The sequence below is a fragment of the Lissotriton helveticus genome, chromosome 3_2 (assembly GCF_964261635.1).
Source record: "Lissotriton helveticus chromosome 3_2, aLisHel1.1, whole genome shotgun sequence".
Taxonomy (NCBI): Eukaryota; Metazoa; Chordata; class Amphibia; order Caudata; family Salamandridae; genus Lissotriton; species Lissotriton helveticus.
The window spans coordinates 490,074,032-490,101,270 of NC_136062.1; the positions used below are offsets into that span (position 1 = coordinate 490,074,032).

Sequence of the window (27,239 nt, forward strand, 5' to 3'; positions counted from 1 at the left end):
CATTTTCGCTAAATGGTATGTATGAAACATTTTTGGTGCAAAATAAGGAATCGCTAAATTTGCCATTCCTTATTTTGGGATTGCATTTAAGGAATTGCAAATTTTGCGATTCCTTAAATGCAATGTATCAAGGAAAAAAACATTCCAAAATGCCATTAAGGAATCGCAAATTACCACCAACTTCTAGTTGGTGGTAAGTTGCAAATTCTTTTAAAAAAGCAATTTTTTTCAAATCAAAAGGTGCCATGTGACGCTCATACATGCCCTTAAGGCATGTATGTGCGCCATATGCGCGCACATGTCATTTTCAGGGGTGCAGCAGGGTGTTCTTGAGACACCCCTGCACCCTTGAAAATATTCACAAATTGCGATTCGCAAATTTCCCCTTCATTCCTATTGGCCTCCTGGCCCATAGAAATGAATGGGAAATTATTCCTTAATTGCGATTAGCAATTTGCTAATCGCAATTAAGGAATTTTAAGGAATCGCTAAAAAGAAGCGATTTCCTACATACATACCATTTTGCGATTGTTAAATAGTGATTCCTTAAAAATCGCTATTTAGGAATCGCAAAACGGAATGTTGATACATATGGCCCCAAGCGCCTTCTGTGAATTCCGAAATGGTAGTAAGTTTAGGATTTTGTCTTAAGTTAGTTCTGTGAATCGGGCCCTCTCAGAAGTGGGAGCCCCAACCACCAGACAAAGACACCCCAAGAGCAGGATGAAATGTGGATCAGATGGGAGAGCCACGTCAACTGAGGAAAAGGTTCAGTGCTTAAAAAATGTTTGAAAGGTTTTTCCCAGCACAATCCAGGAACATGCACCCCATGTATAATATGGCGCCCCCTCTTTAGAGTGATATCATGAGTGAATCAAAGGAGCTCATTCATTGTCCGGGACAGTCTCCAGGGCTCCGGACAGTCTCCAGGGCTCCGGACAGTCTCCAGGGCTCCAGACAGTCTCCAGGGCTCTGGACAGTCTCCAAGGCTCCAGACAGTCTCCAGGGCTCCAGACAGTCTCCAGGGCTCCGGACAGTCTCCAGGGCTCTGGACAGTCTCCAGGGCTCCGGACAGTCTCCAGGGCTCCGGACAGGATCCAGGGCTCTGGACAGTCTCCAGGGCTCCAGACAGTCTCCAAGGCTCCAGACAGTCTCCAGGGCTCCAGACAGTCTCCAGGGCTCCGGACAGTCTCCAGGGCTCCGGACAGTCTCCAGGGCTCCGGACAGTCTCCAAGGCTCCAGACAGTCTCCAGGGCTCCAGACAGTCTCCAGGGCTCCGGACAGTCTCCAGGGCTCCGGACAGTATCCAGGGCTCCGGCAGTATCCAGGGCTCCGGACAGTCTCCAGGGCTCCGGACAGTCTCCAGGGCTCCGGACAGTATCCAGGGCTCCGGGCAGTATCCAGGGCTCCGGACAGTCTCCAAGGCTCCAGACAGTCTCCAGGGCTCCAGACAGTCTCCAGGGCTCCAGACAGTCTCCAGGGCTCCGGACAGTCTCCAGGGCTCCGGACAGTCTCCAAGGCTCCGGACAGTCTCCAGGGCTCTGGACAGTCTCCAGGGCTCCGGACAGTCTCCAGGGCTCCGGGCAGTCTCCAGGGCTCCGGACAGTCTCCAGGGTTCCGGACAGTCTCCAGCGCTCCTGACAGTCTCCAAGGTTCTGGACAGTCTCCAGGGCTCCAGACAGTCTCCAGGGCTCCGGACAGTCTCCAGGGCTCCGGACAGTCTCCAAGGCTCCAGACAGTCTCCAGGGCTCCAGACAGTCTCCAGGGCTCCGGACAGTCTCCAGGGCTCCGGACAGTCTCCAGGGCTCCAGACAGTCTCCAAGGTTCTGGACAGTCTCCAAGGCTCCAGACAGTCTCCAGGGCTCCGGACAGTCTCCAGGGCTCCAGACAGTCTCCAGGGCTCCGGACAGTCTCCAAGGCTCCTGACAGTCTACAGGGCTCCGGACAGTCTCCAGGGCTCTGGACAGTGTCCAGGGCTCCGGACAGTCTCCAAGGTTCTGGACAGTCTCCAGGGCTCCAGACAGTCTCCAGGGCTCCGGACAGTCTCCAGGGCTCCGGACAGTCTCCAGGGCTCTGGACAGTCTCCAGGTCTCCGGACAGTCTCCAGGGCTCCGGACAGTCTCCAGGGCTCCAGACAGTCTCCAAGGTTCTGGACAGTCTCCAAGGCTCCAGACAGTCTCCAGGGCTCCGGACAGTCTCCAGGGCTCCAGACAGTCTCCAGGGCTCCGGACAGTCTCCAAGGCTCCTGACAGTCTACAGGGCTCCGGACAGTCTCCAGGGCTCTGGACAGTGTCCAGGGCTCCGGACAGTCTCCAAGGTTCTGGACAGTCTCCAGGGCTCCAGACAGTCTCCAGGGCTCCGGACAGTCTCCAGGGCTCCGGACAGTCTCCAGGGCTCCGGACAGTCTCCAAGGTTCTGGACAGTCTCCAGGGCTCCAGACAGTCTCCAGGGCCCCGGACAGTCTCCAGGGCTCCGGACAGTCTCCAGGGCTCCGGACAGTCTCCAAAGGCTCCGGACAGTCTCCAGGGCTCCGGACAGTCTCCAGGGCTCTGGACAGTCTCCAGGGCTCCGGACAGTTTCCAGGGCTTCGGACAGTCTCCACGGGTCCGGACAGTGTCCAGGGCTTCGGACAGTCTCCACGGGTCCGGACAGTGTCCAGGGCTCCGGACAGTCTCCAAGGCTCCAGACATTCTCCAGGGCCCAGGACAGTCTCCAGGGCCCCGGACAGTCTCCAGGGCTCCAGACAGTCTCCAGGGCTCCGGACAGTCTCCAGGGCTCAAGACAGTCTCCAGGGCTCCGGACAGGCTCCAGGGCTCCGGACAGTCTCTAGGGCTCCGGACAGTCTCCAGGGCTCCGGACAGTCTCCACGGGTCCGGACAGTGTCCAGGGCTTAGGACAGTCTCCACGGGTCCGGACAGTGTCCAGGGCTCCGGACAGTCTCCATGGCTCCGGACAGTCTCCAGGGCTCCGGACAGTCTCCAAAGGCTCCAGACAGTCTCCAGGGGTCCGGACAGTCTCCAAAGGCTCCGGACAGTCTCCAGGGCTCCGGACAGTCTCCAGGTCTCCGGACAGTCTCCAGGGCTCCGGACAGTCTCCAGGGCTCTGGACAGTCTCCAGGTCTCCGGACAGTCTCCAGGGCTCCGGACAGTCTCCAGGGCTCTGGACAGTGTCCAGGGCTCCGGACAGTCTCCAGGGCTCTGGACAGTCTCCAGGGCTCCGGACAGTCTCCAGGGCTCCGGACAGTCTCCAAGGCTCCAGACAGTTTCCAGGGCTCCAGACAGTCTCCAGGGCTCCAGACAGTCTCCAGGGCTCCAGACAGTCTCCAGGGCTCCAGACAGTCTCCAGGGCTCCGGACAGTCTCCAGGGCTCCGGACAGTCTCCAGGGCTCCGGACAGTCTCCAGGGCTCCGGACAGTGTCCAGGGCTCCGGAAAGTCTCCAGGGCTCTGGACAGTGTCCATGGCTCCGGACAGTCTCCAGGGCTCCAGACTGTCTCCAGGGCTCCAGACAGTCTCCAGGGCTCTGGACAGTCTCCAGGGCTCCGGACAGTTTCCAGGGCTCCGGACAGTCTCCAGGGCTCCGGACAGTCTCCGGGGCTCTGGACAGTCTCCAGGGCTCCGGACAGTCTCCAAGGCTCCTGACAGTCTCCAGGGCTCCGGACAGTCTCCAGGGCTCTGGACAGTCTCCAGGTCTCCGGACAGTCTCCAGGGCTCCGGACAGTCTCCAGGGCTCTGGACAGTGTCCAGGGCTCCGGACAGTCTCCAGGGCTCTGGACAGTCTCCAGGGCTCCGGACAGTCTCCAGGGCTCCGGACAGTCTCCAAGGCTCCAGACAGTTTCCAGGGCTCCAGACAGTCTCCAGGGCTCCAGACAGTCTCCAGGGCTCCAGACAGTCTCCAGGGCTCCAGACAGTCTCCAGGGCTCCGGACAGTCTCCAGGGCTCCGGACAGTCTCCAGGGCTCCGGACAGTCTCCAGGGCTCCGGACAGTGTCCAGGGCTCCGGAAAGTCTCCAGGGCTCTGGACAGTGTCCATGGCTCCGGACAGTCTCCAGGGCTCCAGACTGTCTCCAGGGCTCCAGACAGTCTCCAGGGCTCTGGACAGTCTCCAGGGCTCCGGACAGTTTCCAGGGCTCCGGACAGTCTCCAGGGGTCCGGACAGTCTCCAGGGCTCCGGACAGTCTCCAAGGCTCCAGACAGTCTCCAGGGCTCCAGACAGTCTCCAGGGCTCCGGACAGTCTCCAGGGCTCCGGACAGTCTCCAGGGCTCCGGACAGTCTCCAGGGCTCCGGACAGTGTCCAGGGCTCCGGAAAGTCTCCAGGGCTCTGGACAGTGTCCATGGCTCCGGACAGTCTCCAGGGCTCCAGACTGTCTCCAGGGCTCCAGACAGTCTCCAGGGCTCTGGACAGTCTCCAGGGCTCCGGACAGTTTCCAGGGCTCCGGACAGTCTCCAGGGGTCCGGACAGTCTCCAGGGCTCCGGACAGTCTCCAAGGCTCCAGACAGTCTCCAGGGCTCCAGACAGTCTCCAGGGCTCCGGACAGTCTCCAGGGCTCCGGACAGTCTCCAGGGCTCCGGACAGTCTCCAGGGCTCCGGACAGTCTCCAGGGCTCCGGACAGTGTCCAGGGCTCCGGAAAGTCTCCAGGGCTCTGGACAGTGTCCATGGCTCCGGACAGTCTCCAGGGCTCCAGACTGTCTCCAGGGCTCCAGACAGTCTCCAGGGCTCTGGACAGTCTCCAGGGCTCCGGACAGTTTCCAGGGCTCCGGACAGTCTCCAGGGCTCCGGACAGTCTCCGGGGCTCTGGACAGTCTCCAGGGCTCCGGACAGTCTCCAGTCTTCAGGCGAGACCGCCTGGCCTGGCAGTCAGAAAGATTAAAATGACAGACGAATACTGTCCGGTGAAACTTCAGTAACAGATGCCAGACATTAGGGAGCATTAAGGGACAGTAACAGACCGGTGGTCGCCCAAGAAATGAGCTAGTTCAAGTTGTAAGCTGTCCATATAATTCTAAAGAAATGTTTAACGTTGTGAAGGAAATGGAGAATTCTGGTTCCAGTGACAAGTCCCCCGGCTCCCCCTGAGCCCACGTCACTAGTCCACCCCCCTTGGTTTGCACCATCGCCGCCCCGGGGACGTACAAGTGGAGAAGGTTCCTTTGAATATGTGATGTACAGTGCAGCACACATGCAGAGTGGGAAAGTGTTCAAATGTGTCAAAGCACAGAATGTTGTGCCGGAGGATAAACCTTCCAGTGTTGAACCCAAGCCGCGGATTGGACCAGTAAGAGGCGTGGCCAAGCGCCACGCACAGGAAGAAGCACCTATAACCCTCTACAGGTCTCTTCATAGCTAGAAGTCCACACCTTACGGCACCTGCAGGGGGTGTTAGTGAGGTTGGGGCTGCACAGAGTGTATAAAAGTCCCTCGTTTGTGTGGGCCTCGCTTATATCTCGCTGTGTTATCTTGGTCTAGAGCCGCACTACCGTTCTCTGATCTGGGATCATTCATAGGATTTGATTTGATTTCATGTGATGTTATTATGAGATCTAGTACATGTGATGTCCTCTCCAGTGTTGTCCTCATTACTCTATTCTTAGGTGGAAGCCTCACGGTGCAGCTGACTGGTTTGTTAAAGACATCTCGGTGGCTTCCCTGGGAGTACTTTCCGCCCGTTGCGTACCACTGGCTTTGTGGTTTATAACTCCCATTTACTTTCTTTCTATTTGCTGTTCTTATTAAGGCTTTCCAGTCTGTCACTGTCCTTCCCATGGAGCATAGCCTGTACACTGTATGGTATGTAACGTTTACAACGCAACTTTTACAATGCACTACCATTAAAACGAAACATTTACAACGCAAAAACTATTACAACGCATACATTTACAACGCATGTTTTTACAACGCAGATACCTTTACAACGCATACCATTACAACGTAAGTATTGGTAAGTATATAATTATATTTAAAGTGTTATAGTTTTGGGTTTTTGGGTAAAGGGGTATTTTTAGGGTTCAGGGTCAGTTTGGGGTTTTTGGGTAAAGGGGTATTTTTAGGGTGCAGGGTAAGTTTTTGGTTTTGGGGTAAAGGGGTATTTTTAGGTTTCATGGTCAGTTTTTAGTTTTTGGGTAAAGGGGTATTTTTAGGGTTCAGGGTCAGTTTTTGGTTTTTGGGTAAAGGGGTATTTTTAGGGTTCAGGGTCAGTTTTTGGTTTTTGGGTAAAGGGGTATTTTTAGGGTTCAGGGTCAGTTTTGGGTTTTTGGGTAAAGGGGTATTTTTAGGGTTCAGGGTCAGTTTTGGGTTTTTGGGTAAAGGGGTATTTTTAGGGTTCAGGGTCGGTTTTAAGTTTTTGGGTAAAGGGTTTTTTTTAGGGTTCAGGGTCAGTTTTGGGTTTTTGGGGTACAGGGGTACAGTGTAAAAATAAAGTAAAATTACATTTAAATTAAATTAATTTAATGAAATTAAATTAAATTAAATTATATTATATTAATTTTAATTAATTCACATTAAAAAAATTATTATATACTTACCAATACTTATGTTGTAATGGTATGCGTTGTAAATGTATATGCATTGTAAAAACTTGCGTTGTAAATGTATGCGTTGTAATAGATTTCGCGTTGTAAAAATTTCGTTGTAAAGGTAGGCGTTGTAAAAGTATGCGTTGTAACGTCATACATCCACACTGTATACTTCCATGAGTACTTGCTTTATGTAAACAGGGATTTCAATGTTGTTTTTATCTGGTCACATTTGTTGTGCATTCAAAGACAGAGGTCAAATGTCAGGCTCTGTCTTCGAGGAAGCTTGGTGTTTACTTTTCTTTCTCTGACTTCAAAGTGAGAGGATTTTTCTGACAATCTGGGGGTATGAAAGAAAAGGCTTTTTTCAAGCACACTGCAAGATGTAAATGTCTGTAAATTAACTGTGCAAATGTTTCAGAATATATCAGAAGAGAGGAAAGCACAAATGGATCACACGTTTTGTAATTCTGAATTGTGGTGGAAACAAATATTTGAATCAATCAAAATAAACCAATGCACTAGGTGATGCCATGACAGACCATGGCCCTCATCCTACTGGATCAAAGTGCGGCATTCGACACTGTAGCACACACCACCTGCTACAGTGTCTGAATAATGGAGGAATATCGGGCACTGCACTTAGATGGCTCCAGTCCTTCCTGACGGGAAGAGGCTTCCAGGTCCGGCAGGGTGAATGCTATTCCGGGGAGATCTGCTTGGGACAGGGCGTGCCCCAGGGCTCGTCCCTGAGTCCGACCCTGTTTAATTTATATGTCTCCCCGGTGGCCTCTATTGTGGAGGGCCATGGTCTGAATATCGTATCCTACGCCGACGATACGCAGCTGGCAATCTCCCTCTCGCGCGCACCCGGTCTTGCGGCGGAACAATTTAGAACATGTATGCAGGAGTTGGCAACCTGGATGTCCGCCAATTGCCTCAAATTGAATGGCAATAAGACGAGGTGCTCGTGGTGGGGGGTGGTCCATCTGTGTGGTCGTCGGCGTGGTGGCCCTCTTGCCTAGGCGAGGTCCCAACCCCCTGCCGGGAGGCCAAGAATCTTGGAGTCTGGCTTGATGCCGATCTGTCCTTTGTACCTCAGATAGGCCGTGTGGTGGGTGTCTGTTTCAGCATCCTAAGAGGTCTGCGGAAGGTACTAGATCTTCTTCCCATGTCGGCTCGCAGGACGCTGGTGCATGCCCTCGTGACATCGCGCCTAGAGTACAGCAACCTGCTGTACCTTGGAGCTACCAGTAAGGTGCTAAATCGTCTCCAGGTACTGCAGAATGCAGCAGCTCGCCTTATTCTGAAGCGTCCTAAAAGATCGGCCTCCAAGGCAGCACTTCAGACTCTTCACTGGCTCCCGGTGAAGAGCAGGGTGGAGTTTAAGGCCCTCTGTACCTGTCACCGTATCCTTAATGGGAGGGCACCAGCACCACTCCAGAGTTTGGTCTCCAGATACGAACCCACGCGAGCGTTGCGCTCCTCCCATGGTGGCCTACTAAAGGTACCCAGGACGAGGAAGGCTCGCATGGGAGGCAGATCCTTCCGCTATTTGGTGGCGAAGGGCTGGAATACCTTACCCTTGGACCTTCATCTAGAAGTATCTGAAGCCGACTTCAGGAAGAAGCTAAAAACACAACTTTATGCACCACAAACCTAGCTGACTCTGTGGCCCGTTTTATGAGTTTCTATCTGTCTTAGCGCAGGGACACGCTAGCTTGCGTAACCGCGCGCTTTATAAAACTCCCTTATTATTATTATTATTAGTATGTCTACATATTATCTTTAATGAGCTGAATAATTGTGCCAGTAAAACGATGTCTGTTATAATGTAATGGTCATTTCAATTGAAAATGTGGTGTCTGTAAAGGAAGTGTGTTATCACACCATGCATTGTCCACCCTATGCAACTCCACTCTGTGCCACCCCACTCTACAACGCTATACTCTATTCTATGAACTTCTACTGTACGCCACTCTACGCCACTCCACTCCACACCACTCCGGGACACTCCACGTCACTGCACTCCACTCTAAGCATCTCCAATCTCTACCACTCCACTCTACAACACTATACTCTATTCTATGCAGGTCTACTGTACGCCACTCTACGACACTCCACAGCACTCCATGACACTCCACGTCACTGCACTCCACTCTAAGCATCTCCACTCTCTACCACTCCACTCTACAACACTATACTCTATTCTATGCAGGTCTACTGTACGCCACTCTACGACACTCCACAGCACTCCATGACACTCCAAGTCACTGCACTCCACTCTAAGCATCTCCACTCTGTACCACTCCACTCTACAACACTATACTCTATTCTATGCACGTCTACTGTACGCCACTCTACGACACTCCACACCACTCCACTCCATGACACTCCACGTCACTGCACTCCACTCTAAGCATCTCCACTCTGTACCACTCCACTCTACAACGCTATACTCTATTCTATGCACGTCTACTGTACGCCACTCTACGACACTCCACACCACTCCACTCCATGACACTCCACGTCACTGCACTCCACTCTAAGCATCTCCACTCTCTACCACTCCACTCTACAACACTATACTCTATTCTATGCAGGTCTACTGTACGCCACTCTACGACACTCCACAGCACTCCATGACACTCCACGTCACTGCACTCCACTCTAAGCATCTCCACTCTGTACCACTCCACTCTACAACACTATACTCTATTCTATGCAGGTCTACTGTACGCCACTCTACGACACTCCACTCCACAGCACTCCATGACACTCCACGTCACTGCACTCCACTCTAAGCATCTCCACTCTGTACCACTCCACTCTACAACACTATACTCTATTCTATGCACGTCTACTGTACGCCACTCTACGACACTCCACACCACTCCACTCCATGACACTCCACGTCACTGCACTCCACTCTAAGCATCTCCACTCTGTACCACTCCACTCTACAACGCTATACTCTATTCTATGCACGTCTACTGTACGCCACTCTACGACACTCCACACCACTCCACTCCATGACACTCCACGTCACTGCACTCCACTCTAAGCATCTCCACTCTCTACCACTCCACTCTACAACACTATACTCTATTCTATGCAGGTCTACTGTACGCCACTCTACGACACTCCACAGCACTCCATGACACTCCACGTCACTGCACTCCACTCTAAGCATCTCCACTCTGTACCACTCCACTCTACAACACTATACTCTATTCTATGCAGGTCTACTGTACGCCACTCTACGACACTCCACTCCACAGCACTCCATGACACTCCACGTCACTGCACTCCACTCTAAGCATCTCCACTCTGTACCACTCCACTCTACAACACTATACTCTATTCTATGCACGTCTACTGTACGCCACTCTACGACACTCCACACCACTCCACTCCATGACACTCCACGTCACTGCACTCCACTCTAAGCATCTCCACTCTGTACCACTCCACTCTACAACGCTATACTCTATTCTATGAACTTCTACTGTACGCCACTCTACGCCACTCCACTCCACACCACTCCGTGACACTCCACGTCACTGCACTCCACTCTAAGCATCTCCACTCTCTACCACTCCACTCTACAACACTATACTCTATTCTATGCAGGTCTACTGTACGCCACTCTACGACACTCCACAGCACTCCATGACACTCCACGTCACTGCACTCCACTCTAAGCATCTCCACTCTGTAAAACTCCACTCTACAACACTATACTCTATTCTATGCAGGTCTACTGTACGCCACTCTACGACACTCCACTCCACAGCACTCCATGACACTCCACGTCACTGCACTCCACTCTAAGCATCTCCACTCTGTACCACTCCACTCTACAACACTATACTCTATTCTATGCAGGTCTACTGTACGCCACTCTACGCCACTCCACTCCACACCACTCCATGACACTCCACGTCACTGCACTCCACTCTAAGCATCTCCACTCTCTACCACTCCACTCTACAACAGTATACTCTATTCTATGCAGGTCTACTGTACGCCACTCTACGACACTCCACAGCACTCCATGACACTCCACGTCACTGCACTCCACTCTAAGCATCTCCACTCTGTACCACTCCACTCTACAACACTATACTCTATTCTATGCAGGTCTACTGTACGCCACTCTACGACACTCCACTCCACAGCACTCCATGACACTCCACGTCACTGCACTCCACTCTAAGCATCTCCACTCTGTACCACTCCACTCTACAACACTATACTCTATTCTATGCAGGTCTACTGTACGCCACTCTACGACACTCCACAGCACTCCATGACACTCCACGTCACTGCACTCCACTCTAAGCATCTCCACTCTCTACCACTCCACTCTACAACACTATACTCTATTCTATGCAGGTCTACTGTACGCCACTCTACGACACTCCACAGCACTCCATGACACTCCACGTCACTGCACTCCACTCTAAGCATCTCCACTCTGTACCACTCCACTCTACAACACTATACTCTATTCTATGCAGGTCTACTGTACGCCACTCTACGACACTCCACAGCACTCCATGACACTCCACGTCACTGCACTCCACTCTAAGCATCTCCACTCTCTACCACTCCACTCTACAACACTATACTCTATTCTATGCAGGTCTACTGTACGCTACTCTACGACACTCCACAGCACTCCATGACACTCCACGTCACTGCACTCCACTCTAAGCATCTCCACTCTCTACCACTCCACTCTACAACACTATACTCTATTCTATGCAGGTCTACTGTGCTCCACTCTACGACACTCCACAGCACTCCATGACACTCCACGTCACTGCACTCCACTCTAAGCATCTCCACTCTGTACCACTCCACTCTACAACACTATACTCTATTCTATGCAGGTCTACTGTACGCCACTCTACGACACTCCACTCCACAGCACTCCATGACACTCCACGTCACTGCACTCCACTCTAAGCATCTCCACTCTGTACCACTCCACTATACAACACTATACTCTATTCTATGCAGGTCTACTGTACGCCACTCTACGACACTCCACTCCACAGCACTCCATGACACTCCACGTCACTGCACTCCACTCTAAGCATCTCCACTCTGTACCACTCCACTCTACAACACTATACTCTATTCTATGCAGGTCTACTGTACGCCACTCTACGACACTCCACTCCACAGCACTCCATGACACTCCACGTCATTGCACTCCACTCTAAGCATCTCCACTCTGTACCACTCCACTCTACAACGCTATACTCTATTCTATGCAGGTCTACTGTACGCCACTCTACGACACTCCACAGCACTCCATGACACTCCACGTCACTGCACTCCACTCTAAGCATCTCCACTCTCTACCACTCCACTCTACAACACTATACTCTATTCTATGCAAGTCTACTGTACGCCACTCTACGACACTCCACAGCACTCCATGACACTCCACGTCACTGCACTCCACTCTAAGCATCTCCACTCTCTACCACTCCACTCTACAACGCTATACTCTATTCTATGAACTTCTACTGTACGCCACTCTACGCCACTCCACTCCACACCACTCCGTGACACTCCACGTCACTGCACTCCACTCTAAGCATCTCCACTCTCTACCACTCCACTCTACAACACTATACTCTATTCTATGCAGGTCTACTGTACGCCACTCTACGACACTCCACAGCACTCCATGACACTCCACGTCACTGCACTCCACTCTAAGCATCTCCACTCTGAACCACTCCACTCTACAACACTATACTCTATTCTATGCAGGTCTACTGTACGCCACTCTACGACACTCCACTCCACAGCACTCCATGACACTCCACGTCACTGCACTCCACTCTAAGCATCTCCACTCTGTACCACTCCACTCTACAACACTATACTCTATTCTATGCAGGTCTACTGTACGCCACTCTACGACACTCCACAGCACTCCATGACACTCCACGTCACTGCACTCCACTCTAAGCATCTCCACTCTGTACCACTCCACTCTACAACACTATACTCTATTCTATGCAGGTCTACTGTACGCCACTCTACGACACTCCACTCCACAGCACTCCATGACACTCCACGTCATTGCACTCCACTCTAAGCATCTCCACTCTGTACCACTCCACTCTACAACGCTATACTCTATTCTATGCAGGTCTACTGTACGCCACTCTACGACACTCCACTCCACAGCACTCCATGACACTCCACGTCACTGCACTCCACTCTAAGCATCTCCACTCTGTACCACCCCACTCTACAACGCTATACTCTATTCTATGCAGGTCTACTGTACGCCACTCTACGACACTCCACTCCACAGCACTCCATGACACTCCACGTCACTGCACTCCACTCTAAGCATCTCCACTCTGTACCACCCCACTCTACAACACTATACTCTATTCTATGCACGTCTACTGTACGCCACTCTACGACACTCCACAGCACACCATGACACTCCACGTCACTGCACTCCACTCTAAGCATCTCCACTCTGTACCACCCCACTCTACAACACTATACTCTATTCTATGCACGTCTACTGTACGCCACTCTACGACACTCCACACCACTCCACTCCATGACACTCCACGTCACTGCACTCCACTCCAAGCATCTCCACTCTGTACCACTCCACTCTACAACACTATACTCTATTCTATGCACGTCTACTGTACGCCACTCTACGACACTCCACACCACTCCACTCCATGACACTCCACGTCACTGCACTCCACTCTAAGCATCTCCACTCTGTACCACTCCACTCTACAACACTATACTCTATTCTATGCAGGTCTACTGTACGCCACTCTACGACACTCCACAGCACTCCATGACACTCCACGTCACTGCACTCCACTCTAAGCATCTCCACTCTGTACCACCCCACTCTACAACTCTATTCTATGCAGGTCTACTGTACGCCACTCTACGACACTCCACTCCACAGCACTCCATGACACTCCACGTCACTGCACTCCACTCTAAGCATCTCCACTCTGTACCACCCCACTCTACAACACTATACTCTATTCTATGCACGTCTACTGTACGCCACTCTACGACACTCCACAGCACTCCATGACACTCCACGTCACTGCACTCCACTCTAAGCATCTCCACTCTGTACCACCCAACTCTACAACGCTATACTCTATTCTATGCAGGTCTACTGTACGCCACTTTACGACACTCCACTCCACACCACTCCATGACACTCCACGTCACTGCACTCCACTCTAAGCATCTCCACTCTGTACCACTCCACTCTACAACACTATACTCTATTCTATGCACGTCTACTGTACGCCACTCTACGACACTCCACACCACTCCACTCCATGACACTCCACGTCACTGCACTCCACTCTAAGCATCTCCACTCTGTACCACTCCACTCTACAACACTATACTCTATTCTATGCAGGTCTACTGTACGTCACTCTACGACACTCCACTCCACAGCACTCCATGACACTCCATGTCACTGCACTCCACTCTAAGCATCTCCACTCTGTACCACCCCACTCTACAACGCTATACTCTATTCTATGCAGGTCTACTGTACGCCACTCTACGACACTCCACTCCACAGCACTCCATGACACTCCACGTCACTGCACTCCACTCTAAGCATCTCCACTCTGTACCACCCCACTCTACAACACTATACTCTATTCTATGCAGGTCTACTGTACGCCACTCTACGACACTCCACTCCACAGCACTCCATGACACTCCACGTCACTGCACTCCACTCTAAGCATCTCCACTCTGTACCACTCCACTCTACAACACTGTACTCTATTCTATGCAGGTCTACTGTACGCCACCCTATGCCACTCCACTCCACACCACTCCATGACACTCCACGTCACTGCACTCCACTCTAAGCATCTCCACTCTGTACCACTCCACTCTACAACACTATACTCTATTCTATGCAGGTCTACTGTACGCCACTCTACGACACTCCACACCACTCCGTGACACTCCACGTCATTGCACTCCACTCTATGCATCTCTACTCTGTACCACCCCACTCTACAACACTATACTCTATTCTATGCAGGTCTACTCAACGCCACTCTACGACACTCCACTCCACACCACTCCACTTCACTGCACTCCACTCTAAGCATCTCCACTCTGTACCACTCCACTCTACAACACTATACTCTATTCTATGCAGGTCTACTGTACGCCACTCTACGACACTCCACAGCACTCCATGACACTCCACGTCACTGCACTCCACTCTAAGCATCTCCACTCTGTACCACCCCACTCTACAACGCTATACTCTATTCTATGCAGGTCTACTGTACGCCACTCTACGACACTCCACTCCACAGCACTCCATGACACTCCACGTCATTGCACTCCACTCTAAGCATCTCCACTCTGTACCACTCCACTCTACAACGCTATACTCTATTCTATGCAGGTCTACTGTACGCCACTCTACGACACTCCACAGCACTCCATGACACTCCACGTCACTGCACTCCACTCTAAGCATCTCCACTCTCTACCACTCCACTCTACAACACTATACTCTATTCTATGCAGGTCTACTGTACGCCACTCTACGACACTCCACAGCACTCCATGACACTCCACGTCACTGCACTCCACTCTAAGCATCTCCACTCTGTACCACTCCACTCTACAACACTATACTCTATTCTATGCAGGTCTACTGTACGCCACTCTACGACACTCCACTCCACAGCACTCCATGACACTCCACGTCACTGCACTCCACTCTAAGCATCTCCACTCTGTACCACTCCACTCTACAACACTATACTCTATTCTATGCACGTCTACTGTACGCCACTCTACGACACTCCACACCACTCCACTCCATGACACTCCACGTCACTGCACTCCACTCTAAGCATCTCCACTCTGTACCACTCCACTCTACAACGCTATACTCTATTCTATGAACTTCTACTGTACGCCACTCTACGCCACTCCACTCCACACCACTCCGTGACACTCCACGTCACTGCACTCCACTCTAAGCATCTCCACTCTCTACCACTCCACTCTACAACACTATACTCTATTCTATGCAGGTCTACTGTACGCCACTCTACGACACTCCACAGCACTCCATGACACTCCACGTCACTGCACTCCACTCTAAGCATCTCCACTCTGTAAAACTCCACTCTACAACACTATACTCTATTCTATGCAGGTCTACTGTACGCCACTCTACGACACTCCACTCCACAGCACTCCATGACACTCCACGTCACTGCACTCCACTCTAAGCATCTCCACTCTGTACCACTCCACTCTACAACACTATACTCTATTCTATGCAGGTCTACTGTACGCCACTCTACGCCACTCCACTCCACACCACTCCATGACACTCCACGTCACTGCACTCCACTCTAAGCATCTCCACTCTCTACCACTCCACTCTACAACAGTATACTCTATTCTATGCAGGTCTACTGTACGCCACTCTACGACACTCCACAGCACTCCATGACACTCCACGTCACTGCACTCCACTCTAAGCATCTCCACTCTGTACCACTCCACTCTACAACACTATACTCTATTCTATGCAGGTCTACTGTACGCCACTCTACGACACTCCACTCCACAGCACTCCATGACACTCCACGTCACTGCACTCCACTCTAAGCATCTCCACTCTGTACCACTCCACTCTACAACACTATACTCTATTCTATGCAGGTCTACTGTACGCCACTCTACGACACTCCACAGCACTCCATGACACTCCACGTCACTGCACTCCACTCTAAGCATCTCCACTCTCTACCACTCCACTCTACAACACTATACTCTATTCTATGCAGGTCTACTGTACGCCACTCTACGACACTCCACAGCACTCCATGACACTCCACGTCACTGCACTCCACTCTAAGCATCTCCACTCTGTACCACTCCACTCTACAACACTATACTCTATTCTATGCAGGTCTACTGTACGCCACTCTACGACACTCCACAGCACTCCATGACACTCCACGTCACTGCACTCCACTCTAAGCATCTCCACTCTCTACCACTCCACTCTACAACACTATACTCTATTCTATGCAGGTCTACTGTACGCTACTCTACGACACTCCACAGCACTCCATGACACTCCACGTCACTGCACTCCACTCTAAGCATCTCCACTCTCTACCACTCCACTCTACAACACTATACTCTATTCTATGCAGGTCTACTGTGCTCCACTCTACGACACTCCACAGCACTCCATGACACTCCACGTCACTGCACTCCACTCTAAGCATCTCCACTCTGTACCACTCCACTCTACAACACTATACTCTATTCTATGCAGGTCTACTGTACGCCACTCTACGACACTCCACTCCACAGCACTCCATGACACTCCACGTCACTGCACTCCACTCTAAGCATCTCCACTCTGTACCACTCCACTATACAACACTATACTCTATTCTATGCAGGTCTACTGTACGCCACTCTACGACACTCCACTCCACAGCACTCCATGACACTCCACGTCACTGCACTCCACTCTAAGCATCTCCACTCTGTACCACTCCACTCTACAACACTATACTCTATTCTATGCAGGTCTACTGTACGCCACTCTACGACACTCCACTCCACAGCACTCCATGACACTCCACGTCATTGCACTCCACTCTAAGCATCTCCACTCTGTACCACTCCACTCTACAACGCTATACTCTATTCTATGCAGGTCTACTGTACGCCACTCTACGACACTCCACAGCACTCCATGACACTCCACGTCACTGCACTCCACTCTAAGCATCTCCACTCTCTACCACTCCACTCTACAACACTATACTCTATTCTATGCAAGTCTACTGTACGCCACTCTACGACACTCCACAGCACTCCATGACACTCCACGTCACTGCACTCCACTCTAAGCATCTCCACTCTCTACCACTCCACTCTACAACGCTATACTCTATTCTATGAACTTCTACTGTACGCCACTCTACGCCACTCCACTCCACACCACTCCGTGACACTCCACGTCACTGCACTCCACTCTAAGCATCTCCACTCTCTACCACTCCACTCTACAACACTATACTCTATTCTATGCAGGTCTACTGTACGCCACTCTACGACACTCCACAGCACTCCATGACACTCCACGTCACTGCACTCCACTCTAAGCATCTCCACTCTGAACCACTCCACTCTACAACACTATACTCTATTCTATGCAGGTCTACTGTACGCCACTCTACGACACTCCACTCCACAGCACTCCATGACACTCCACGTCACTGCACTCCACTCTAAGCATCTCCACTCTGTACCACTCCACTCTACAACACTATACTCTATTCTATGCAGGTCTACTGTACGCCACTCTACGACACTCCACAGCACTCCATGACACTCCACGTCACTGCACTCCACTCTAAGCATCTCCACTCTGTACCACTCCACTCTACAACACTATACTCTATTCTATGCAGGTCTACTGTACGCCACTCTACGACACTCCACTCCACAGCACTCCATGACACTCCACGTCATTGCACTCCACTCTAAGCATCTCCACTCTGTACCACTCCACTCTACAACGCTATACTCTATTCTATGCAGGTCTACTGTACGCCACTCTACGACACTCCACTCCACAGCACTCCATGACACTCCACGTCACTGCACTCCACTCTAAGCATCTCCACTCTGTACCACCCCACTCTACAACGCTATACTCTATTCTATGCAGGTCTACTGTACGCCACTCTACGACACTCCACTCCACAGCACTCCATGACACTCCACGTCACTGCACTCCACTCTAAGCATCTCCACTCTGTACCACCCCACTCTACAACACTATACTCTATTCTATGCACGTCTACTGTACGCCACTCTACGACACTCCACAGCACACCATGACACTCCACGTCACTGCACTCCACTCTAAGCATCTCCACTCTGTACCACCCCACTCTACAACACTATACTCTATTCTATGCACGTCTACTGTACGCCACTCTACGACACTCCACACCACTCCACTCCATGACACTCCACGTCACTGCACTCCACTCCAAGCATCTCCACTCTGTACCACTCCACTCTACAACACTATACTCTATTCTATGCACGTCTACTGTACGCCACTCTACGACACTCCACACCACTCCACTCCATGACACTCCACGTCACTGCACTCCACTCTAAGCATCTCCACTCTGTACCACTCCACTCTACAACACTATACTCTATTCTATGCAGGTCTACTGTACGCCACTCTACGACACTCCACAGCACTCCATGACACTCCACGTCACTGCACTCCACTCTAAGCATCTCCACTCTGTACCACCCCACTCTACAACTCTATTCTATGCAGGTCTACTGTACGCCACTCTACGACACTCCACTCCACAGCACTCCATGACACTCCACGTCACTGCACTCCACTCTAAGCATCTCCACTCTGTACCACCCCACTCTACAACACTATACTCTATTCTATGCACGTCTACTGTACGCCACTCTACGACACTCCACAGCACTCCATGACACTCCACGTCACTGCACTCCACTCTAAGCATCTCCACTCTGTACCACCCAACTCTACAACGCTATACTCTATTCTATGCAGGTCTACTGTACGCCACTTTACGACACTCCACTCCACACCACTCCATGACACTCCACGTCACTGCACTCCACTCTAAGCATCTCCACTCTGTACCACTCCACTCTACAACACTATACTCTATTCTATGCACGTCTACTGTACGCCACTCTACGACACTCCACACCACTCCACTCCATGACACTCCACGTCACTGCACCTACACTCTAAGCATCTCCACTCTGTACCACTCCACTCTACAACACTATACTCTATTCTATGCAGGTCTACTGTACGCCACTCTACGACACTCCACTCCACAGCACTCCATGACACTCCATGTCACTGCACTCCACTCTAAGCATCTCCACTCTGTACCACCCCACTCTACAACGCTATACTCTATTCTATGCAGGTCTACTGTACGCCACTCTACGACACTCCACTCCACAGCACTCCATGACACTCCACGTCACTGCACTCCACTCTAAGCATCTCCACTCTGTACCACCCCACTCTACAACACTATACTCTATTCTATGCAGGTCTACTGTACGCCACTCTACGACACTCCACTCCACAGCACTCCATGACACTCCACGTCACTGCACTCCACTCTAAGCATCTCCACTCTGTACCACTCCACTCTACAACACTGTACTCTATTCTATGCAGGTCTACTGTACGCCACTCTATGCCACTCCACTCCACACCACTCCATGACACTCCACGTCACTGCACTCCACTCTAAGCATCTCCACTCTGTACCACTCCACTCTACAACACTATACTCTATTCTATGCAGGTCTACTGTACGCCACTCTACGACACTCCACACCACTCCGTGACACTCCACGTCATTGCACTCCACTCTATGCATCTCTACTCTGTACCACCCCACTCTACAACACTATACTCTATTCTATGCAGGTCTACTCAACGCCACTCTACGACACTCCACTCCACACCACTCCACTTCACTGCACTCCACTCTAAGCATCTCCACTCTGTACCACTCCACTCTACAACACTATACTCTATTCTATGCAGGTCTACTGTACGCCACTCTACGACACTCCACAGCACTCCATGACACTCCACGTCACTGCACTCCACTCTAAGCATCTCCACTCTGTACCACCCCACTCTACAACGCTATACTCTATTCTATGCAGGTCTACTGTACGCCACTCTACGACACTCCACTCCACAGCACTCCATGACACTCCACGTCATTGCACTCCACTCTAAGCATCTCCACTCTGTACCACTCCACTCTACAACGCTATACTCTATTCTATGCAGGTCTACTGTACGCCACTCTACGACACTCCACAGCACTCCATGACACTCCACGTCACTGCACTCCACTCTAAGCATCTCCACTCTCTACCACTCCACTCTACAACACTATACTCTATTCTATGCAGGTCTACTGTACGCCACTCTACGACACTCCACAGCACTCCATGACACTCCACGTCACTGCACTCCACTCTAAGCATCTCCACTCTCTACCACTCCACTCTACAACGCTATACTCTATTCTATGAACTTCTACTGTACGCCACTCTACGCCACTCCACTCCACACCACTCCGTGACACTCCACGTCACTGCACTCCACTCTAAGCATCTCCACTCTCTACCACTCCACTCTACAACACTATACTCTATTCTATGCAGGTCTACTGTACGCCACTCTACGACACTCCACAGCACTCCATGACACTCCACGTCACTGCACTCCACTCTAAGCATCTCCACTCTGTACCACTCCACTCTACAACACTATACTCTATTCTATGCAGGTCTACTGTACGCCACTCTACGACACTCCACTCCACAGCACTCCATGACACTCCACGTCACTGCACTCCACTCTAAGCATCTCCACTCTGTACCACTCCACTCTACAACACTATACTCTATTCTATGCAGGTCTACTGTACGCCACTCTACGACACTCCACAGCACTCCATGACACTCCACGTCACTGCACTCCACTCTAAGCATCTCCACTCTGTACCACTCCACTCTACAACACTATACTCTATTCTATGCAGGTCTACTGTACGCCACTCTACGACACTCCACTCCACAGCACTCCATGACACTCCACGTCATTGCACTCCACTCTAAGCATCTCCACTCTGTACCACTCCACTCTACAACGCTATACTCTATTCTATGCAGGTCTACTGTACGCCACTCTACGACACTCCACTCCACAGCACTCCATGACACTCCACGTCACTGCACTCCACTCTAAGCATCTCCACTCTGTACCACCCCACTCTACAACGCTATACTCTATTCTATGCAGGTCTACTGTACGCCACTCTACGACACTCCACTCCACAGCACTCCATGACACTCCACGTCACTGCACTCCACTCTAAGCATCTCCACTCTGTACCACCCCACTCTACAACACTATACTCTATTCTATGCACGTCTACTGTACGCCACTCTACGACACTCCACAGCACTCCATGACACTCCACGTCACTGCACTCCACTCTAAGCATCTCCACTCTGTACCACCCCACTCTACAACACTATACTCTATTCTATGCACGTCTACTGTACGCCACTCTACGACACTCCACACCACTCCACTCCATGACACTCCACGTCACTGCACTCCACTCTAAGCATCTCCACTCTGTACCACTCCACTCTACAACACTATACTCTATTCTATGCACGTCTACTGTACGCCACTCTACGACACTCCACACCACTCCACTCCATGACACTCCACGTCACTGCACTCCACTCTAAGCATCTCCACTCTGTACCACTCCACTCTACAACACTATACTCTATTCTATGCAGGTCTACTGTACGCCACTCTACGACACTCCACAGCACTCCAGGACACTCCACGTCACTGCACTCCACTCTAAGCATCTCCACTCTGTACCACCCCACTCTACAACGCTATACTCTATTCTATGCAGGTCTACTGTACGCCACTCTACGACACTCCACTCCACAGCACTCCATGACACTCCACGTCACTGCACTCCACTCTAAGCATCTCCACTCTGTACCACCCCACTCTACAACACTATACTCTATTCTATGCACGTCTACTGTACGCCACTCTACGACACTCCACAGCACTCCATGACACTCCACGTCACTGCACTCCACTCTAAGCATCTCCACTCTGTACCACTCCACTCTACAACACTATACTCTATTCTATGCAGGTCTACTGTACGCCACTCTACGACACTCCACACCACTCCGTGACACTCCACGTCATTGCACTCCACTCTATGCATCTCTACTCTGTACCACCCCACTCTACAACACTATACTCTATTCTATGCAGGTCTACTCAACGCCACTCTACGACACTCCACTCCACACCACTCCACTTCACTGCACTCCACTCTAAGCATCTCCACTCTGTACCACTCCACTCTACAACACTATACTCTATTCTATGCAGGTCTACTGTACGCCACTCTACGACACTCCACAGCACTCCATGACACTCCACGTCACTGCACTCCACTCTAAGCATCTCCACTCTGTACCACTCCACTCTACAACACTATACTCTATTCTATGCAGGTCTACTGTACGCCACTCTACGACACTCCACTCCACAGCACTCCATGACACTCCACGTCACTGCACTCCACTCTAAGCATCTCCACTCTGTACCACCCCACTCTACAACACTATACTCTATTCTATGCAGGTCTACTGTACGCCACTCTACGACACTCCACAGCACTCCATGACACTCCACGTCACTGCACTCCACTCTAAGCATCTCCACTCTGTACCACTCCACTCTACAACACTATACTCTATTCTATGCAGGTCTACTGTACGCCACTCTACGACACTCCACTCCACAGCACTCCATGACACTCCACGTCACTGCACTCCACTCTAAGCATCTCCACTCTGTACCACTCCACTCTACAGCGCTATACTCTATTCTATGCAGGTCTACTGTACGCCACTCTACGACACTCCACTCCACACCACTCCATGACACTCCACGTCACTGCACTCCACTCTAAGCATCTCCACTCTGTACCACTCCACTCTACAACACTGTACTCTATTCTATGCAGGTCTACTGTACGCCACTCTACGCCACTCCACTCCACACCACTCCATGACACTCCACGTCACTGCACTCCACTCTAAGCATCTCCACTCTGTACCACTCCACTCTACAACACTATACTCTATTCTATGCAGGTCTACTGTACGCCACTCTACGACACTCCACACCACTCCGTGACACTCCACGTCATTGCACTCCACTCTATGCATCTCTACTCTGTACCACCCCACTCTACAACACTATACTCTATTCTATGCAGGTCTACTCAACGCCACTCTACGACACTCCACTCCACACCACTCCACTTCACTGCACTCCACTCTAAGCATCTCCACTCTGTACCACTCCACTCTACAACACTATACTCTATTCTATGCAGGTCTACTGTACGCCACTCTACGACACTCCACAGCACTCCATGACACTCCACGTCACTGCACTCCACTCTAAGCATCTCCACTCTGTACCACCCCACTCTACAACGCTATACTCTATTCTATGCAGGTCTACTGTACGCCACTCTACGACACTCCACTCCACAGCACTCCATGACACTCCACGTCATTGCACTCCACTCTAAGCATCTCCACTCTGTACCACTCCACTCTACAACGCTATACTCTATTCTATGCAGGTCTACTGTACGCCACTCTACGACACTCCACAGCACTCCATGACACTCCACGTCACTGCACTCCACTCTAAGCATCTCCACTCTCTACCACTCCACTCTACAACACTATACTCTATTCTATGCAGGTCTACTGTACGCCACTCTACGACACTCCACAGCACTCCATGACACTCCACGTCACTGCACTCCACTCTAAGCATCTCCACTCTCTACCACTCCACTCTACAACGCTATACTCTATTCTATGAACTTCTACTGTACGCCACTCTACGCCACTCCACTCCACACCACTCCGTGACACTCCACGTCACTGCACTCCACTCTAAGCATCTCCACTCTCTACCACTCCACTCTACAACACTATACTCTATTCTATGCAGGTCTACTGTACGCCACTCTACGACACTCCACAGCACTCCATGACACTCCACGTCACTGCACTCCACTCTAAGCATCTCCACTCTGAACCACTCCACTCTACAACACTATACTCTATTCTATGCAGGTCTACTGTACGCGACTCTACGACACTCCACTCCACAGCACTCCATGACACTCCACGTCACTGCACTCCACTCTAAGCATCTCCACTCTGTACCACTCCACTCTACAACACTATACTCTATTCTATGCAGGTCTACTGTACGCCACTCTACGACACTCCACAGCACTCCATGACACTCCACGTCACTGCACTCCACTCTAAGCATCTCCACTCTGTACCACTCCACTCTACAACACTATACTCTATTCTATGCAGGTCTACTGTACGCCACTCTACGACACTCCACTCCACAGCACTCCATGACACTCCACGTCATTGCACTCCACTCTAAGCATCTCCACTCTGTACCACTCCACTCTACAACGCTATACTCTATTCTATGCAGGTCTACTGTACGCCACTCTACGACACTCCACTCCACAGCACTCCATGACACTCCACGTCACTGCACTCCACTCTAAGCATCTCCACTCTGTACCACCCCACTCTACAACGCTATACTCTATTCTATGCAGGTCTACTGTACGCCACTCTACGACACTCCACTCCACAGCACTCCATGACACTCCACGTCACTGCACTCCACTCTAAGCATCTCCACTCTGTACCACCCCACTCTACAACACTATACTCTATTCTATGCACGTCTACTGTACGCCACTCTACGACACTCCACAGCACTCCATGACACTCCACGTCACTGCACTCCACTCTAAGCATCTCCACTCTGTACCACCCCACTCTACAACACTATACTCTATTCTATGCACGTCTACTGTACGCCACTCTACGACACTCCACACCACTCCACTCCATGACACTCCACGTCACTGCACTCCACTCTAAGCATCTCCACTCTGTACCACTCCACTCTACAACACTATACTCTATTCTATGCACGTCTACTGTACGCCACTCTACGACACTCCACACCACTCCACTCCATGACACTCCACGTCACTGCACTCCACTCTAAGCATCTCCACTCTGTACCACTCCACTCTACAACACTATACTCTATTCTATGCAGGTCTACTGTACGCCACTCTACGACACTCCACAGCACTCCAGGACACTCCACGTCACTGCACTCCACTCTAAGCATCTCCACTCTGTACCACCCCACTCTACAACGCTATACTCTATTCTATGCAGGTCTACTGTACGCCACTCTACGACACTCCACTCCACAGCACTCCATGACACTCCACGTCACTGCACTCCACTCTAAGCATCTCCACTCTGTACCACCCCACTCTACAACACTATACTCTATTCTATGCACGTCTACTGTACGCCACTCTACGACACTCCACAGCACTCCATGACACTCCACGTCACTGCACTCCACTCTAAGCATCTCCACTCTGTACCACTCCACTCTACAACACTATACTCTATTCTATGCAGGTCTACTGTACGCCACTCTACGACACTCCACACCACTCCGTGACACTCCACGTCATTGCACTCCACTCTATGCATCTCTACTCTGTACCACCCCACTCTACAACACTATACTCTATTCTATGCAGGTCTACTCAACGCCACTCTACGACACTCCACTCCACACCACTCCACTTCACTGCACTCCACTCTAAGCATCTCCACTCTGTACCACTCCACTCTACAACACTATACTCTATTCTATGCAGGTCTACTGTACGCCACTCTACGACACTCCACAGCACTCCATGACACTCCACGTCACTGCACTCCACTCTAAGCATCTCCACTCTGTACCACTCCACTCTACAACACTATACTCTATTCTATGCAGGTCTACTGTACGCCACTCTACGACACTCCACTCCACAGCACTCCATGACACTCCACGTCACTGCACTCCACTCTAAGCATCTCCACTCTGTACCACCCCACTCTACAACACTATACTCTATTCTATGCAGGTCTACTGTACGCCACTCTACGACACTCCACAGCACTCCATGACACTCCACGTCACTGCACTCCACTCTAAGCATCTCCACTCTGTACCACTCCACTCTACAACACTATACTCTATTCTATGCAGGTCTACTGTACGCCACTCTACGACACTCCACTCCACAGCACTCCATGACACTCCACGTCACTGCACTCCACTCTAAGCATCTCCACTCTGTACCACTCCACTCTACAGCGCTATACTCTATTCTATGCAGGTCTACTGTACGCCACTTTACGACACTCCACTCCACACCACTCCATGACACTCCACGTCACTGCACTCCACTCTAAGCATCTCCACTCTGTACCACTCCACTCTACAACACTATACTCTATTCTATGCACGTCTACTGTACGCCACTCTACGACACTCCACACCACTCCACTCCATGACACTCCACGTCACTGCACTCCACTTTAAGCATCTCCACTCTGTACCACTCCACTCTACAACACTATACTCTATTCTATGCAGGTCTACTGTATGCCACTCTACGACACTCCACTCCACAGCACTCCATGACACTCCATGTCACTGCACTCCACTCTAAGCATCTCCACTCTGTACCACCCCACTCTACAACGCTATACTCTATTCTATGCAGGTCTACTGTACGCCACTCTACGACACTCCACTCCACAGCACTCCATGACACTCCACGTCACTGCACTCCACTCTAAGCATCTCCACTCTGTACCACTCCACTCTACAACACTATACTCTATTCTATGCAGGTCTACTGTACGCCACTCTACGCCACTCCACTCCACACCACTCCATGACACTCCACGTCACTGCACTCCACTCTAAGCATCTCCACTCTGTACCACTCCACTCTACAACACTATACTCTATTCTATGCACGTCTACTGTACGCCACTC

At 51.2% G+C, this 27,239-nt stretch overlaps 1 protein-coding gene across 2 annotated transcripts in view; it reads left to right on the forward strand.

Moving 5' to 3' along the window:
• SPI1 (Spi-1 proto-oncogene) overlaps positions 1-27,239 on the forward strand; it is a 164,235-nt gene that overhangs the window by 68,751 nt on the left and 68,245 nt on the right. The window lies entirely within an intron of this gene.